General features: G+C 40.3%; 1 protein-coding gene across 5 annotated transcripts in view; it reads left to right on the top strand.

Moving 5' to 3' along the window:
* The first annotated feature begins 6,715 nt into the window (after positions 1-6,715).
* The window catches only part of SMAD4 (SMAD family member 4), a 52,220-nt gene continuing 41,989 nt past the window's right edge, over positions 6,716-16,946 (top strand). For 2 of the 5 annotated variants that reach the window (XR_004385587.1, XM_032882480.1), the window contains exon 1: positions 6,719-7,107. The gene's annotated coding sequence lies outside the window, so the exon portion shown is untranslated. Of the gene's footprint in view, positions 7,108-16,946 lie in introns of all 5 variants that reach the window. The other 3 variants (XM_032882482.1, XM_032882483.1, XM_032882481.1) reach the window with 3 other exon arrangements.

The following is a 16,946-nucleotide window of genomic DNA, read 5'->3' as shown; positions in this document are numbered from 1 at the left end:
GTTAAAAAGTTTGTCAATGTAAATTGTACCTCAGTAAAACCATAAAAACACAAACATACATGTTCTCTATACTTACCAGCATATCTTCCTTCATAGTCTGGCTCCATATCTCTTTCCAGCCTCACCTCACCTCACCTCTCACCTCTCTCCTCTATGCATTCAGTCAACAAACATTCTCTGACACTTGCTGCGTGCAAAGTCCTCAAGAGAACTTCTGCCCTCAGGGAACTCACAACCTAGTCAGAACAAAGATAGGGCTCCCAATCCTGATAAACATCAGGGATGCTAGAGGATCACCAAATCTTTTTTTTTTTTTTTTTTTAACTCATCTTATTTATTTTTGTAAAATAATCTCTACACCCATCATAGGGCTCAGACTCATGACCCCAAGATCAAGAGTCCCATGCTCTTCTAACGGAGCCAGCCAGGAGCCCTGATTATCGATTGAGTCTTAAAGGAGAGGAATGAGCATATACGTTCCAGTCACTTTGAATTTCAAGTTTGAATCAAGTTTCAGTTTAATTTTTTGAAGAAGTAGTGCATCTTACAGGGTTCAAGAATAAACGATATTAATTCAGTGAAAAGCTTCCTCCCATCTAGTTCCCAGTCTACCCTATACAACCATTGTTGTTATAAACACATACTATTTTTCTTTTTTTTAACAGAAAAGATAACATAATATACATATCATTTTGGACTTTGCATTGTCATTTGGCAGTAAACCTTTGAGATCGTTCCATAAGGGTACAGTGAAAATTACACTCTAATTATAGTTATGTAATATTTCATTGTATGGATGTGCCATAATTTATTTTATCCAGTCTCCTTTAGGTAAACGTTTGAGTTTTTCCAACAACCTGTTATGGCAAACAATGCTGTAATGGGTACCCTCTTATAAGTGGTGTATTGGGTTTTGTTTTTTGTTTTGTTTGTATATATGTATATCTATGGCTATATATTGAATTCTTTTTTCATCCATTCCACAAACACGCCAACCACTTTCATGTCTGTAGCCTATTTCTCTGCCTTGAAAGTCTTTACCCAGTCCTTTTCTGTTGGCAAACTCCTACTTTACCTCAAAGTCCAACTCAAATGTCACTTTCTTGTGAAGGCTTCTGAACTCCCACAGCCACGTGTTGTTCCTTCTCTTGTTTTCTCACGGTATCCCATGACCCCATCATCAGAATGATCTATTAACACTTTTTTCTTGCCCCAGTAGAGTAGGAGCGACTCAAGGGCATGGACTATAGTAAATTTATCTCTGAATCCCTTTGTAATTGGTACCTGGTAAGTATTGAGGAAAATGTGCATTGCATGAATGGTTAAGACTGAAGAGGGGTCTGTACTGCTCCTGTCCCTTGCTTTCAGCTGCCTCTTGGTTTGTGTTGCTACTTAGAGGACTGTGGCCAGACAAAGGTGGGCTGTGATTTCCCTTCCCCTCCCACCTAATTCCTTCCTTCCTGCCTCCACCCCTTCCCTACCCTTGGGATTCTGTCCACAGCTGCCTTTGTGGCCCTTGCTGGATCTGGCATGGATAGCAGTTATTATAGCTTTTCAGTAAATTAAGATAGATAAATAAATAAATAAATAAATAAATAAATAAATAAAACGGAGCATTGTCTCCACTCATCTTCTCTTACTTCATCAAGTCTTTGGCCTCTTATAAAGCGAAAAGAAAATATCACTTGAGGGTCAAATGCTCATCAGTTGCTCTCAAACATAATTTCCTGCACTTTAAGTCAAAGGAGATGACAGAGTTTACTATTGTGCTTTAGGAATGTGGGAAATGCTTATAGTGTTTGGGTTAATCAATCTTAAATGATTTTCAAGGGCAACTTAGATTCTTTTTTAAAAACATTGGGTTAACTCCGAAATGTCATGAAACTCATGGCTGGACCTGTCAATTGCTAGGTCACTTCTGTATTAAAAATTATTCTATTTCTGCCTGGCTGGGCAGTGCTGGAGGTGGGAGCTCTCCCTCCCTCCACCTCTGGAACGAAAAGCCAAAAGCTCTATATTCTCCTTACCCTGGAGAAGCTCCAAGTCTGGGATGTGAGCCATCAAAGAAAACAACAGGGAAAGAAGGCTTTCAAGCCTTTGCCTCCCCAGGTCAGAGATGGATATGGATTGAGATGTGTCACCTGAAGAAGTCTCAGGAGAAGTGGTAGCGTAGGTCCCTTGGAGTTCTTTGGGATTGTGGTCTTCAGAATTTCTTGCTTGCATGTCTCTTAAAAGAAATTTGAGAAACCACGCTTCTTCTTGTACTTTTAAAGGTCATATCTAAAATGTTTCATCTTAAGTTTAAATAATGGCAAAGTTTGTTATTTCTGGCATAATAAGTATTGGCATTTTAAAATAAGATTGTTACATCATTCTGTAAGTGTATCCAAGGGGATCTAAATATCATAATGTACCTATCATCCATTTAAAAAATACATGAACAAGCTTTTCTTAAAAAGAAATCCTACATCACTCTTTTTCTCGTTATCTTGTATTTCCATTCCACTTGCTCCTGAACATGATAATATGAGATTTTAGGCTGGAAAGTCTTTTATTGATCAGCCTATCATATTTCCCTAAAAATTAAAAAAAATTTTGATTGAGTCTCCAAGTTTAAAACATTCATCTTGACTGTATTATTAATACAATCTCAAGGGGCGCCTGGGTGGCTCAGTCAGTTAAGTGTCTGCTTTCGGTTCAGGTCATGATCTCAGGGTCCTGGGATTGAGCCCAGAATAGGCTCAGAGGGGAGTCTGCTTCTTCCTCTTCCTCTGGTTCTGCCCCCCTCCACATTGTGCTCACTCACTCACTCTCTCTCTCTCGAATAAATAAAATCTTTAAAAATAAATAATTTTGAATACCTAATTGGTATAAACAACATAAAATATTATAAATTTTGATGAACTATTAAATTTTTTTTTAAAAATTATTTATTTATTTATTTATTTGACAGAGAGAGAGAGAACACAAGCAGGGGGAATAGGAGAGGGAGAAGCAGGCCTCCTGCTGAGCAGGGAGCCTGATGTGAGCGGGGCTTGATTCTAGGACCCTGGGATCATGACCTCAGTGGAAGGCAGACGCTTAACGACTGAGCCACCCAGGCACCCCGATGAACTATTAAAATTAAAATTTAGAATAGTTTTTACAGGAATAAGATACAGTTTAGATAAAGTCTATCACTAGTTTTCACTGTTTTTGGGAAGAAGCATGAAACACCTGTTCATTTATTCAACAATTTATTAAGCACCTCCTATTTGTCAACAGCAACTCTGGTCACTTGGGATATGGTAGTAAACATTACAGAAAAATCCCTGACCTCGTGGAGCTTACATTCTAGTGGGAGGCAATAGATAATAAGCAATAAGCATAAGTATAAGTAAATAATACAGCGTATTAGAAGAGCTATGAAGAAAGATAGAGCAGGGTAAGAGGGATCTGGGGTGTAGTGTAGGGTTCAAAATGAGTTGTGATTTAAAAAAAAAGTTAGGGTGGGCCTCATTGAGAAGATGGCATTTGACTAAAGATGGTTAGGGTGTTAGGGAGTTAGCACTGCAGATACCTGGGGGAAATGTGTGCCACACAAAGGGAAGTGCCAACACAAAGGCCCTAACTCAGGAATGTGGCTGGTATCTAATACTAATAAGGCTGTAGCAGATTCATCCAAGAGAATAATAGGAGATGAGATTAGAAAGGTAATGATGGAGTGCGGTGGTGGTGCAGATCTTGTAGAACCCTGTAGACTACTGTAAGGACAAAGACTTTTACTCTGAGTGAAATGAGGAGTCATTGTGGGGACTTAAGCAGAGGAGTGACATGATTTGACTTATGATTTGGGAGGATCCCTTTGGTTAGTATGTTGAGAATAGACTCTAAGGGGTAAGACTGAAAGCAGGAAGAGCTTTTAGAAGACTAATCCAAACATGAGATAATGGTGGCTTAGACCAGGGGGTAGTAGCAGTGGAGATGCTAAGGGAGGCTCTGAATCCAGACTAGATATGAGATGTAAAAGAAAGAGGGAGGTCCAGCATGACTCTAGGGTTTTTCATCTGAGCAATTGGAAGGATGGACTTGTCATCAACTGAGACGGGAAAATTGGTGGGTTGAACAGTTTGAGGGAGAATGTTTTTCAGTTTGTGGCAAAAGTTTGAGATGTAAACAGTAGACTGCTGGGTATTAGAATCTGGAGTTCAGATGAGAGGTCTGGGCTGAATACATAAATTTGGAAATGTCATCATATATGATGATATCATGTATCTCCGATACTGTGTATTGAAAGTTAGAAGGCTTAATGAGCCTCACCAGTGAAATGAGTATTGATATAAAAGAGAAGAATCCAAGGAATGAGCTCTAGGTCATTGCCAGGCCCTAGGTCTGGGAAAAGAGAATCAACAAAGAAGAAATAAGACAGGGAAAGAGGGACCAGTGATGAAGGAGGAAAACTGAGATGATATGGTTTAAAAAAATGTGAATCAAGTAATTAGCTGTGTTAGCTGTTACAGACAGGTCAATCAAGATGAGAGTTCCAAATAAATCATTGGACTTAGGCAATATGAAGTTCATTGTTGACCTTGATAGTTTTGATAATGTGGTAAGGATAAAAGCATGAATGGAGTTGCTCTAAGAGAAGGTGAGAGACGGGCTCAGCTGGACCCCTAAAATATGCCACATATGTAACCTTGTGTGCATTGTTATGATTCTATTATATATGTATATAGTCCTATCATAAGCATTGTATTTGGCATGTTTTTGAACTTTTTATAAATTGTATCATATGGCATGTATTCTGCTACAGAGAGGGGAGAACTAGAGACAGAAAGCATAGAAAACTCTTTTAGAAGTTCTGTTGGAATTGAAGTAGAGAAATGGGGTAGTAGTTGATGGTGGAAGTGGGTCAAAGAGATTTCTTATGATTAGAGAAATAACTTCTTATAGGTGATTCGAATGACCCAGCATAGAGGGAAACATTGATAAGTAAGGGGGGTGTAATTGCTGGAGTGATGTTGATGATCTTGATTAGGCAAGCCAAGATTGGGATTCGGTGCCTTAGCAGAGGGACTGCCTTTGGCTAAGAGCATGGAAAACTCAACTACATAATAGGGGTAAGGTGGAGAAGAGGTTAAAGATGTTGGTATGTGGGTATGGGTAGATGAGATTGTGGGATTCTGTGAGATTTTCATTTCATTGCTTCAATCTTCTCAATGAAAAAGAAAGCAAGGTTGTTAACTGAGAAATGAGGATGAAAGGGAAGGAAGTGTAGATTAGAGGACAGAGAGGTGTGAAATCCAGAAGAATGGAGGAAGGAAGTGGAATTCTGGAGCAGCACTAAGGGCCCACTGGTGGTTAAAAGTGGTGAAATTAAAGTGAAACTCACTAGTGTGATTGTGTTTTTCTCTAGCCACTTTCAGATGCAGGGGTACTGGTGTGGAGTAGGTGGACAGCTGGCTTGACCAGGATTCTGGTTTTGCCAATTAAAATCTCACAACAACCAAAAACATCTTGAGTTGATGATGCACCGTAAGTAATGGGTGAGAGTTTTAATTTGTTCCGTCAGGTGGGACAGTTTTGAAAGGGGATGCTCTGTCCTCAGGTGATTTGTCAAGCTGAACAATTTTATTAAATAGTATATATAGCAGGGGCGGATCTGTAAATGAATTACCTTAAAACTAGTCTTGGAAAGTCTTCCTGAACCCCAGGAGTAAGGACCATTGAAGATGACAGTTGTAGAGTCTTTCTAGCAGAAGAGGTAAGAGCACAGGATGTGATGGTAGGGAAGACAGCATGGAAATAGGGTAGGGGGTAGGACACTGTGTGTGAAAGGTAGGAGGGTGAAGAGACTTAAGAAATGATTTTAGAACTCCCCAGTATTTAGTTTTCATGTGACCCCTGAATGGAAGCATTTTCTAGGTGGTAGCAAAAAATAAAATAAAAATTTAAAAATTATATAATTAGTATGTGCTTTCTGAAATTTTTTGAATATAAAAGAAATTCATGCATCTTGGAAAACTTTCAAATAGAGTACTAATTCAAAAGCAGAGTTTATGCTTTTCCCTACCCAACAGGTAACCTAGTTAACAGGTGTGTTGTAGGTCCCGTCCAACTCTGAGGTTCCACCGAAATCTCTTCTACTCACTTTTCCTAATACCTGACCAGATTCTCAAATGTGTAATTCCTCGACTCTCCTGTGCACCCCTTAAGCCCAAAAGGGATTTGGCAAGTTTAAACACTTTTGGATCTAGTGATCCAGGGATGGTGGAAACGGAAGGTGCGGTCGTCGCCAGTTTCTTTCCAAAGTGAACCGCTACAACCACCTTCACCCCGGAGCTGGCTGTCCAAGTCTAATTTTTGTGCCCGCAGGTCCTCAAAACACAAGGGCCGGCTGATCGCTATTTATAAACACTTACTGGACGCCCACTCTACTCCGAGCTCTCTCGCGCTGCTTGAGTACTTTTCTGCAAAGGGATGCCAATTTTTCTGATGAACTCCCTCCAAGCAGCCCTTTGTGGGGCAGCGCCCTAAGCCGGGGCCGGAGCCCAGAACGGGACTCTGGGCAGCCAGCCGACTGGTGCTGCCTCACGGGCGCAGGCGCAGAGCGACCCTCCCGTCACTCCGGGCGGGAGGCGGGGGCAGCAGGGAGAAAGGAAAGCTGCGGGGGGAAAAAGGGCCAAACCCTGAAATTACCCGGATGTGGTCTCCGTGCGCGCATGCTCAGTGTCCTCTCGACAAGTTGGCAGCAACAACACGGCCCTGGTCGTCGTCGCCGCTGCGGTAACGGAGCGGCTCGGGTGGCGGAGCCCACGTTCGCGCCCGCCCGCTCTCCTCTGAAGGCCCTTCCCGCCCTCCTCTCAACTCCACAGCCGCTCAGGGGGCGGGAGCGGGTGAGGGGAGCCGGGCGCCCCGCGAGAGAGGCACCCCGCCGCGGGGCGGCCCGGGAGCTCGAGGCGGCCCGCGCAGGCAGCGGCGCGGCGCCGAGGAGGGGCGGCCTGGCCCGGACGCGGCGGGGCGGGGGCGGAGGAGCGCTCCGGTCCGCCGGGGGAGCGACGGGCCCGGCGCCTCCGCGGACGAGCGGCGGCGGGAGAGCGGACACTCCTTGCCATCGCCCGAGCCCAGGTAACGCGCCATGTCCCCTCCCCTTCCCCCGGCCGGGCCCGCGCACCCCGCCCGCGGCTCCCCCGCCCCGGGGCGGGCTCCCGGCGGCGGCGGCGGCGGCGGGGAGCGAGCGGGAGGCCGGCTGGTGCGCCGGGAGAGCGAGAGCGGCCCCCCTGACGGGCCGGACCGGCGGGGCCGCGGCGCCTCGCGTGTCCCCGCGTCCCTCGGGCTCCGGGCTCGGTCCTCCGGCCCCGAACTCCCCTTGCGGTGTGTGGCAGAATCAAGTTGAACTCGGACCGGGACTCCTGCCGCGGCCGCAGCTTTCTTTGTTGTTCTTGAGTAGTTTCACTGTCCGCCCCAGCCCGGCGCGCTGGGGAGGCTGGAGTGTGTCGCCTTGGGTATAAATGAAAGTTGTAAATGGCCTGCCGTCATTTCTTTTCTCAAGGAAATTTTTGTTTTCTCTTTGTCCTTTACTTTACCTTCATGGTTGTGTCATTCCAGGTTTTGTTTCTGGCTTTGATTTGTTTACTTTTTGAGTATTGTGGGTGATGGCGGTATGCGGGAAGCAGCCTCAGCACCTAACTGACCGCCACCCCAACCCCACCCCACCCCTAATAAAAAATAAGGACACAGTTTATCTTATTGCTGGGACTACAAGTACTGAGCGTGAAATTGGTGTAGGATGTAGGGCGGTGGCTCCATCACATGCCCCAAACTGGGGTTGTAATTTCTCAGGCAAGATTTTCAAAGAAATGGGTGTGTGTGGTTAACTAGAAAGATTTCTTTGCGGGTATACGTAGATTTTTAAAAACTCTGTTGGTGATTGATAGCTATTTTCCCCTTTGAAATTCCCAGCAAATTTTTTTTTAATGAACATATTTATTTCTAATTATTTATTTTGAATTTAGTTTCTTAATGCCTTTAATTTTTGCATCACACTTGAGGGTGAAATTGCCGGTTATTCCGGAATTATAAATACAAAACAATGTGGAATCATATTAATTAGTCCGAATTAATTTTTTAAAGGCATGTAATATTGGCTAATTTTTGTTAACAACCTTTGACTTTTGCCAGAATTAGCATCTTTTTAGTCTTGATGGCAGTTCGATTATGTGGCTTTTAAAAAGTAGGTTCAGTATTTTTGTTGGAAGAGACCATGTCGTCTTAAGAGAGAATAAAGAAATGCATATTTTCAAAAAGTAATCAGATTTAGAACATTGCATTGGGATAAATTTTATTGTGGATTTCATAAATTGCCTTTGCCTTGTTATACAGAGACTAAATATATTTCAGTTGAAATATAGTAAGTTCTAATGTGTAACTTTTCTTTTTCTGCTAAGGACTTCTTATTTTCCTTTTTGAAAAGTTCTGATGTGCTTAGTATATGACATTTCAAGTTGTAAATGATTGATATAATTAACATTTTAAAATATGATATTCTGCTAATGTTTCATAAGTTACGATTTTGTTTTCTTAAAAGGACTTGTTACAGAACAGAGTAATACAGGCAGGCTAAGCATTTAGGATTTGCAGTATTTTTAGGTCTAAAGGTGATAATGAATTATGTAGGTTTAAGTTGTTAGAATTAAAACTAAAAGCCTTTCTAGAGAAAATTGATAAACCATTTTGTGACTCTGTTAATAGAAGTGGCTTTTTCTTTGCTTTCCAGGTTTTTGGGTGAGGTTGCTTTAAAGAGGTATTACATCTTAATTTTTTTTTTTTTTTTTGTTTCTGAAGTGGGAGTGCCTAAGTAGAAGTTTCTCTGTTTAGCTAAATGCCATCATTGTAAATCTTGAGCTTAGGAAAGAACTGCAAATCAGTTGCAGATTTAATGAAAATTTGGGCTGAGAAAGTGAATTCGAAATTTTTAGAATATGTTTTATATGGATCATTGGCCTTTCTGATGACTTTGCTGCTTGAATCAATTCTGCTTATACTATGAAGCAGCAAATCTTATTTCTAAAAATCTACGTATGCTTCACTTTCTTAAGCTGCATTTTAGTTGAGCTGTTTCTTTATGTGTGAATTATTTTTTCTGCATTCCCCTGTAGGTGTCATCCCCCCTCCTCCCCCAATTAAAGAGCAAGCATTAAACTCATTTATGCTGCCCAGTCACACTATACCTCTCTGGTTTGGAAGCTGGGTTTTTTTTGTTTGTTTGTTTGTTTGTTTTGTTTTGTTTTGTTTTTTTCCTTCCTGATTGAACTGGTGTTAAAGTAACATCATTAGACACTATTCTTATTGAGCTGTAAATTGCTGAGGCCTCTACTAGGGCAGTTAACCCTGTAGGATCTGCCTTGTTCATTACATTTAAAATGTGTGATTTGTCTCATCTAAAATTTTGCCTATTTTGGTGAGTACATTATTTTTCTTATGTTTAAGCTTAGTTCTACATTGTCCACCTCTAGCTCATGCCTAACTTTTTTTCAGTTTTCGTTCAGTGATTTTTAGAGTGAATGGTTCTTTAAAATCTTAGTTGACCATTTTTTTTTTTAAGATTTTATTTATTTATTTGACAGACAGAGATCACAAGTAGGCAGAGAGGCAGGCAGAGAGAGAGGGGAGGAAGCAGGCTCCCTGCTGAGCAGAGAGCCTGATGCGGGGCTCGATCCCAGGATCCTGAGATCATGACCTGAGCCAAAGGCAGAGGCTTTAACCCACTGAGCCACCCAGGCGCCCCTTAGTTGACCATTTCAATGCTCATTGTACATGTTTTGATTTCCTTTTTTTCTAGAAGATTGTGTAGTTAGGCAGAAATCTTTGCTTTGCTTAAGTGATTAGAGGTTGACTGAAGTGATGCTTAATCATGTGTAAAACTAACATGACTAGAACAGTTTCATTGATTTCATTATTTTCTACACTAAATCAAAGTTAAAGGACTTGGATAACCATAACACAGGATATAATTTTTTTAAATTATCAAATTTTGGGCTTTTTACTCAACAGTTGATGAAGATTTTATTGTTTTAAAAATTCAAACAGTTAATATGTGTAGATATTCATTTGAGCAACTTTCAGTATGATACTGTTTGCATCATAATATGACAAAACATCTGCTTGGTAATGAGTCCGATTTAGAATTTCTGGATTTTTTTCTCATTTTGAAATGTGTAATTTTGGTGATGGGAAGTGTGGCTGAATTCCAGTTTCTCAGGAACAAGGTATTTTAGGTTGTGTCACCTTGACATTATTTTGTGGTGTGGTTGGCATCCAGGAAAATTTGTTTTAACCATGCGAGTGGATAGAAACTAGAGTAGTGCTTACTTATGTAAAACTAAGATGATAGGTGGTCAGAATCTTATAATTTTAAGTCTGGATTATTTGCTACTGCAAATTATATCATAGGTCAGATAGACACCGAAGACTGGTTGTAAAGATTGTCTAACATCTTATTTATTTATTTTTTTAAGATTTTATTTATTTGACAGAGAGATCACAAGTAGGCATAGAGGCAGGCAGGGGCATGGGGCTGGGTGGGTGGGCAGGAAGCATGCTCCCTGCTGAGCATAGAGCCCTGTGCAGGGGAGGGGGGCTCCATCCCAGGAGCCTGAGATCATAACCAGAGCCGAAGGCAGAAATGTGTAGACTTAATCCACTGAGCCACCCAGGCGCCCCTATCTGTTACAACATCTAAATTTGAAGTTGTCGATAATTGCAAATACATTTAAGCTCAAAAACTGTATTACTTGAAATGAGAATTGTTTGCCCTTTGGAGAACTTGGAACTGTGTGGGGTTCATCTTTTTATTGCCTCTTTACTCCCAAGGTTTAGGACAGTGGTTCTCAACCTTAGATGCATTTTGAAATCTTCTGGGGAGCTTTGCAAAATACTGGTGGCTGGATCCCACCTCCCAAAATTGATTCAGTTGGCCTGGGGTACAGCAAGATTAGAGTTGGAGATGGCTTAGTTATTAGGGTCCTCTAACTTTATATTTTGAACTGTTTCACTTGTGTCAGTTTTCCATCCTTTAATACAATGATGAGCATATGTACTGTGTAATCATGTCACATCTAACTTAATGGGTCTCTTGAAGGTATTGTCCCTTTTATTTTGCGTCAGTATTTGTCCCTTCATTTGTCCCTCTTTCCCTTCTTTTCTCTTCTTTGTTCATTTTTTTTTCAAATCATTTGAAATGTCTGGTAGCAAGTTTTAGGGACTTGTATTTCCTGTGATAAGAAGTTGGTATAGCATTACTATTCCAAATAGGAAGTTGATCTTTTTCTTAAAGTACTCTAAAATGTTTATTTGGTCTCCTTTTAGAGACTTAGGACTTTGTTTAGGTGCCAAAATTAGCATCTAAACTCCCAGTGGAATTTGGTATTCAAGGGGGGTTAATCTGGTGAGAAACCGTACATTTTCTAGGCATCAGTTAACTGGTCACTTCACTGGTTCCTGAGAGGCAAGTTTGCATTTCACTTTTGCTGTCAAGAGTTAAGTTGTGTGCTGTGAGACAGTTGCTCAGCAAGCCCAACTAGTTAGCATTTCTATAGAAATCATCTAGGGTGGGCATACTCAGTTCTCCATTACATCACCTTAGTAGTTCCTAAGTGCTGGTTGAGGAGTACATGCGTCTTCATCTCTGGAAGAGCTGTATTTTTTTAAAATTATTTTTCTCTTCCTACGCTCAATTCCAACACACATACACATTCAGAATGGGAATTGAGTGAGGAGGCATGGGAATCTGTATGATTAAAAAATGATTAAAAAACTTCTTGGGGCGCCTGGGTGGCTCAGTGGGTTAAGCTACTGCCTTCGGCTCGGGTCATGATCTCCTGGGATCGAGTCCTGCATCGGGCTCTACTCAGCAGGGAGCCTGCTTCCCTTCCTCTCTCTCTGCCTGCCTCTCTGCCTACTTGTGATCTCTCTCTCTCTGTCAAATAAATAAATAAATAAAAACCAAAAAAAAAAACCCCACAAAACTTCTTGATCTTAAAGGCTTTAGATATTTTGTCCTTATTGCTTTGCTTTGATATGTGACAGGCTTTATTTTGCAGTCATTGATGCACTGGAAAATTTACTTTTTTTTTTTTTTTTTTAGGACTGCTACTGAATATTTGTCTTTTGTAGTAAGGTATGATTTCTTTATTTTAATGTGGATGAATTCAGATCTTTTTCAAGTCAAAATGTGTTTCTAAACGTAAAACTTAATTAAGGATATTTATCAGTAGTATTTGCTAGTGAATTCTAGAGCGTATGTCAACAGATGCTTATCATTGTAATAATTCAGTCATCTGATGAAAGGATGACCAGAAATAATACTTAATGGAGTAAGATGAACCAGGTATCATTGTATGTAAACACACTAGGTACATCTGTGTCGTAGATATGCCACACTAAAATTAAAGGAAGAATTTTATGTGTATAGATGTTGAAATTAGGCAGTTAGTTAATAGTAAAGAAAAATGACATGACTCCTGTGCAATTAGTTTTTTAATCAGTTGTATATATTCATGATACTGCAGTTTCAGTAATTTGTAAAGTGAAATGTGTAGACTAGTATAAACTAGATCAGTGCTTTCTAAAACTGACAGCCCCTCAAACTCCTAGAGTCCTTTTTGGGGCCCCACTCTTGATTTATAGTTAATAGGGCTGGGCTAACCTGCAGGGATTCTGAAACACCGCTTTTGAAAGAATAAGGTAGATGAATTGATAGTTTCCTTTGTTTCAGAGGCTTTATGACATATTTTTCAGTTTATTATAATTCACCTTAGTTTTCAATTTTTTAAAATAGTGTTTTCCAAAGTGTAGTCCACAGACTCCTGGGGTCCCCATGACCCTATTCTTTTAGGAGATTTATGAAGTCAAAATTGTTTTTGACATAATAAAACATGTTACGTGCTGTTTTCTGTGTTGGCATGTGCACTGATGGTGAAGAAGCAGTGGTAGGTGATAAACCGCTGGCATCTTTGCATGAATCAAGGCAATGGCATCAAACTGTATGAATCTTTACTGTGTTCTTTACAGCCAGAACACGTTAAGCGTTTGAAAAAATGTTTCTTTAGAGTATCTTTGGTGAAGCAGTAAAAAGTTTTATCTTTAAAATCTCTGCCCTGGAGTGCATATCTTTTTAATACTCAGTGCGATTAAATGGAAGTGTGCATAAAGTTCTTGTGTACATCCAAGTACAAGGTTCATCTCTAGGAATAGTACTTGTGTGGTTGAACTGTAAGGTAAATTAGCTGCTTTTTTAAGTGAAATCTCTCTCTTATTTTTACTTAAAAGAATTGTAGTTACTTAGACTTGGATATTTGTCAGGTATTTTCTTGAAAATTAGTGAAGTGGGCCTGACACTCAGGGAGAATAACTAGTTGTTGCTAATGATAAAATATCTTTCAGGTGAAAATTTTAGATTTGAAAATTTGTGTCTGCCACATGGGCTGGCCAGCTGCGTAATACTTAAAGACTTTTCTGATGACATTGGTGGTGATATTAATGAATGTAATTTAAAAAAATATATATTGTGTAAGGAAATGTCAGCATTTGGAAGATCTTTATAATTAATTGAACCAGTTTTTTTTTTTTTTAAGATTTTATTTATGTATTTGACAGAGAGAAAGAGAGATCACAAGCAGGGGGAAGAACAGGTAGAGGGAGAAGCAGGCTCCCCAGTGCGCAAGGAGCCAGATGTGGGGCTTGATCCCAGCACCCTGGGATTATGACCTCAGCTGAAGGCAGACTCTTCTTTTTTTTTTTTTTTTAAAGATTTTCGTTATTCATTTACAGAGAGAGAGATCACAAGTAGGCAGAGAGGCAGGCAGAGAGAGAGAAAGAGAGGGAGAAGCAGGCTCCCCGTGGAGCAGAGAGCCCTACACGGGGCTCAATCCCAGGACCCCGAGATCATGACCCGAGCCGAAGGCAGAGGCTCAATCCACTGAGCCACCCAGGCACCCCCAAAGAACCAGTTTTTTCCAGAGATGAATGCATGATATTACAAGATCATGCGTGGGCAGGAGATCCATTCAAAGTACAGTGTACACCAATGGATCTTAATGTAACAGAGCCAAGAAGTTCATTGATACAGTTTCAGATTCTACATTGTAGCTAACCTTTAAGGATTGCCATTTGTTGCATTTTTGTGTTGAATAAAAGAAGAATAACCATGATTATCTGAAAAGGCCACTAAAATACTTCTCTCTTTTCCAAGTATGTATGCATGTGAGGCACATTTTCTTCATGTACTTTAACTGAAATAATATATCCGAACAGATTGAATCCAGAAACAAATATGAGAATCCAGATGTCTTCTTTTAAGTTAGACATTAAAGAAATTAGCAAAAATGGAAAAACAGTGTAACTCTGAATACTAATATTTTTGTCTGTTTTGGAAAGTAGTTATTTTTTCATAAAACATTAATTATATTAACAGATACTGGATTTCTTATTATTTTAAATTAATTTGATAAAATACATATTTAAATACCTTTTAGTTTTAGACCATAAACAAAAACTATTTGGAATCTCAGTAATTAGGAATGTAAATAAGGGAACCTGAGACCAGAGAGTGAGAACTGCTATTTTAAAATAACTAATTACCTGTATTACTGACTAGATTACTGATTGGTTCCAATTTTTATGTGGTTTGTATTATATCATTGTTATTTCTGAGAATTTTAATTTAATTTTTGTTTAGTAATTATGTACTGGGAAACATGTAGCAGTCAAACTTGTCAAAAGGGGAATTTATTGTCTTGGTCTGAAAATAGAGCTGGCCTCAGAGTGCTGGATCTTGGTCACAACTAGCGGGTATCATCAGGACTCTTTGTTTTGGCTTTGCTTTTTTTTTTTTGGTAAGATTTTATTTATCTATTTGACACAGAGAGAGAGGGTGCATGCACAAGCAGGGAGAGCTGCAGGCAGAGGGAGAGGGAGAAGCAGACTCCTTGCTGAGCAGGGAGACCCATGTGTGAGCTTGATCCCAGGTCCCTGGTATCATGACCTGAGCCAAAGGCAGATGCTTAACCAACTGAGCCACACAGGCGCCCCATCAGACTTTTTTCTTTTCCTTCCTTTCCTTTTTTTTTTTTTTTGGATTGAGGTATAACTGACATACAATACCCTGTGAGTTTCAGGTGTACATCATGGTGATTTGATATTTTTATACATTACAAAATTATCCCCAGAGAAAGTCTAGTTACAAAGTTAATGTTTAAATAAGATTTTTAAAGCTGAAGCCTGGTATACCAATATCACATTTACCAAAGACCTATGGGTGAACAAGAAGCACATCTCTAAATTTGTTTCTTGCAGTTCATCTTAAGAGTTGTAACAAAAAACATTCTTTCTGTTTGATTGTATCATTCGCATCTCAGATTTTATAATCATTAATACCTATGTACATAATCCTTTGTCCTCTTGGGAGTGCTTCTTCAGTTACTCTCAGTTTAAGGAAACCCAATTTAAGACCTTCCTCTGTTTAGAATCTAGGCTGTAACTTCTGGTTTAGGCAGTTGAACTGAGCCTGCCCATTTTGTTTTCTGCTTATAAGCCTAGACTGCCTATACTGAGAATTTCTTTCTGATGATATTTCACTGGGCCAGGGTTTTTTTTTTTTTTTCCCATGTTAAACGTAAGCATTTATCTCATAGTCCCATATTAAGTAGTCTATTGCATTGACCAAAATACCTATAACTTCTAGAAAATATACTTGTATATTTTGTTTTACATATATAATACTGCCAGTAATTCAAAAGTAAACAGACACCTGAGAAATAAAAAAAAGTCAACATTCTTTTTTTTTTTTAAAGATTTTATTTATTTATTTGACAGACAAAGATCACAAGTAGGCAGAGAGGCAGGCAGAGAGAGAGGAAGGGAAGCAGGCTCCCTGCTGAGCAGAGAGCCTAATGCGGAGCTCTATCCCAGGACCCTGGGATCATGACCTGAGCCAAAAGCAGAGGATTTAACCCACTGAGCCACCCAGGCGTCCCAAAAGTCAACGTTCTTTAACTAAAGTTTATGAATTCCCGTAATTCCCGTAATTAGAGAGTTTGTTTATTTATTTATTTATGAGTGATAGCAGGCACGCATGCACCTGCACATACAGAGGGGCGGAGCAGAGGGAGAGGGAGACTCCCAAGCAGATTCCTAGCTGAGTGCAGAGCCCTAGGTGGGGCTTGATCTCAGTCCTGAGGTCACAACCTGAGTCGAAACCAAGAGTTGGAAGCTTAACCAACTATGCCACCCAGGCGCCCCCAATTTAGGGAGTATCTTAATTAGCCTGGTTATCTGGCTTTGTAGTCCATGGAATGCCTTTTAGAGCTGTGATTAGTAATAGGCAATAGCTTATGATTAATAGCAAGGCTAGAGACAAAACACACAATAGGTAGACAGATAAAAGTATGAACCTCTGTCCTTTTGCTAACTTTTTACCTTCTATTACCCCTGTCACCATAGGATGGTTTGTTCTATCTTTACATAATATCTGTATTTTAGAGACTTTTGAATAGGCTTAACTTTTCTTTTTTAAAAATTTTTTATTTTTTATTAACATATAATCTATTATTAGCCCCAGTGGCACAGGTCTGTGAATCACCAGGTTTACACACTTCATAGCACTCACATACCCTCTCCAATGTCCATAACCCAACCACCCTCTCCCTACCCCCCTCCCCCTAGCAACCCCCAGGCTTAACTTTACTACTGAGCTCGTCAAACTCAGTGTATTTAAAACTGAATATGTTACTTAACCCTTTAAAATCTTCTATTCTTGGGGTGCCTGGGTGGCTCGGTGGGTTAGGCCTCTGCTTTCAGCTCAGGGTCATGATCTCAGGGTCCTGGGATGGAGCCCTGCATTGGGCTCTCTGCTCAGCGGGGAGCCTGCTTCCCTCTCTCTCTCTCTGCCTGCCTCTCTGCCTACTTGT

This window comes from Lontra canadensis, unplaced genomic scaffold (genome assembly GCF_010015895.1).
Source record: "Lontra canadensis isolate GAN:19392208 unplaced genomic scaffold, GSC_riverotter_1.0 scaffold82, whole genome shotgun sequence".
Classification (NCBI taxonomy): Eukaryota; Metazoa; Chordata; class Mammalia; order Carnivora; family Mustelidae; genus Lontra; species Lontra canadensis.
The sequence above is the reverse complement of the archived record's forward strand: the minus strand, read 5'-3'. Positions and strand labels throughout refer to the sequence as shown.